Source organism: Diabrotica virgifera, chromosome 6, assembly GCF_917563875.1.
Source record: "Diabrotica virgifera virgifera chromosome 6, PGI_DIABVI_V3a".
NCBI lineage: Eukaryota > Metazoa > Arthropoda > Insecta > Coleoptera > Chrysomelidae > Diabrotica > Diabrotica virgifera.
In genome coordinates, this window is record NC_065448.1 from 228,816,506 (window position 1) to 228,818,751 (window position 2,246).

Genomic DNA, 2,246 nt, shown 5'->3' on the forward strand with positions numbered 1-2,246 from the left:
CTTAAAAATTGTTAGAGATCTGACTATCATGTATTTTTTTGTTTTTCTGTTAGACAAAAATTGATTGAGATTTGGTGTTTCTAAATTTGCATACATTCGTGATCAGTGACTCGTTCAACCCCTTTTAACTATAGCCCTTTCAAAAATAAGGACTTTAAACCGATGAAACTTACAGATCATATAAACAATAAATACGCGAGTCAAGAAACTTGTGAAGTCGTGACGATTAAGTTCATTTGAGATGTTAATTAGGGGGTGATTTTCCCGATTTTTGTTAACAAAAAAAGGGACTTCACTTTATTTTGAGCGTAACTTGTTTACTTTTGATGCTAGAAATTTTTTTTATAAAACAAAAATGAAGCTTTTTTAAACACTTTAAATAAGTTATAATGAGTTTTCCCCGAAATGTGCTTCATTTTTGGTTATTTCACGGTAAAGTATTCCATTTGGAATTTGACGAATATGAACCTATTTTTAATTAGCTATAACTCTGCTTCTACTAGGTATAGAATCGTGATATATATACCATTTTTTAAAATTTTTTACAGGCTATATTTTTGCTAGAAATGTTTTTTCGACAAAATACGTACTATTTGAGTTATTTGCAAAAAATCGTCTAAAAGTGTGGTTATTTTTTTGAAAAAATTAACATATTCACTGGAAAATAACTCGAAAAGTATTGACTTAGTGAAAAAACTCTATAGAACAAAAGTTACTTAGTCAGTTTCTCAATTTCCGGACTAACTTTGGACGAATACTTTTTTACCCCCAAGAGGTGGTTAAAAGCACCCCCGTGGCAGAAGCACATATCGGCACAATATCACTTTTTTCTTTGACTTGTTAGCTATGTGTGTGCCAAATTTCATGTGAATCCAAGCGGTTCTTTAAAATTTAGAGGTTTTGCAATATTTTACCGTTAAAGAACGTACTAAAGTTTTTGTGGCAAACTAAAATCTGTTGCGTACGATGCGGGCTGGTGGACGCCTGCCTTGAGTGTCAAATTATTGAACTGTCAAATATACGTCAAATTATTAATGTAAAAATTGTTAAATCAAACTAACAATTGATTGTTTTTTACCATTTTGTAAAATACAGGATGTTCTATAAATGAAATTTTAATTGTATGAATGCTTACGTAATAGAAAATAGAATATAGTATAGGGCGCCAATAAGTTATTTCTTTGATGACATACCATGACGTTACTTGTACTTTTACTCCTTGGGTAGTACTTTTACTTTTACTACACAAGGAGTAAAAGTACTTTGTCTCCCTAGGGATAAAAAGTATGACTTTGTTCCCTAAAATGAGGCGAGGAAATGTATACTTTGGATAGAGGTAGGTGAGTGCGAGAGAGATGCACCATTGAACGGCCACGGCTGCCTCAATACGCGCTTATCGTTCATTGCTAATAATTAAAAATTAAACTTTGATTTAGTAACTTTCTAACTTTCCTAATAATAATTTTTAACTGAGTTATTTAGCCTTGATTATGGTCATTTTTGCGTTTTTCAAATTTTAATTCGCGTATAACTCTACAACAATTTATTTTAAAGAAAAATACCACGAGAACTTGAATGCTAAGCATGACCCAAAAAATCTAAAAAAAATGGTAGAACTGAAAAAATTGATTTTTTGAATTTGTGTCAAAAAATTGTTTAAACAATTTTCCTTCCGAGGTACCACCTGGCATCTGTGGATTTCTTATAAGGATTTCTTTTTGAGTACCTGACTCTCTGTAAAAAACGAATCGGAATAATTTACCCAACGGGGGCCAGCATACAGCCTGGATTAATATGTTCGAATGCTATACAAGATATTTTTGATAAAATAGTGTTTTGGATGAGTGATTGTTATAAAAAATCTTTTTGTATACTTTGCGAGCATACTATCAACGCAGAATTGCCAATATAAACACATACAATGTTATGAATAGTAGTTTCGGGAATTGTATTTATCGTTTATTTTTAACAAAATCCCCAGTTAACGATGAGATAAGGAATGATATTTTATCAAGAAAAGAAACAAATTTTTCGCAGTAAATCTCCGAATATAGAATTATAAGTTATTTCTTATAGAAGATGTGACAAGGTCACCGATCAAGAACAATTTGGCTTCAGGAAAGGTATGGGGACACAAGTAGCAATATTCCGTCTAAGCTTTGTGACGAATTTAATTGGAATGTACAAAAATATTTGGGGGTGGGGGATAACGGAACACAACTACCATAAAATTTTTATGGGTGCAC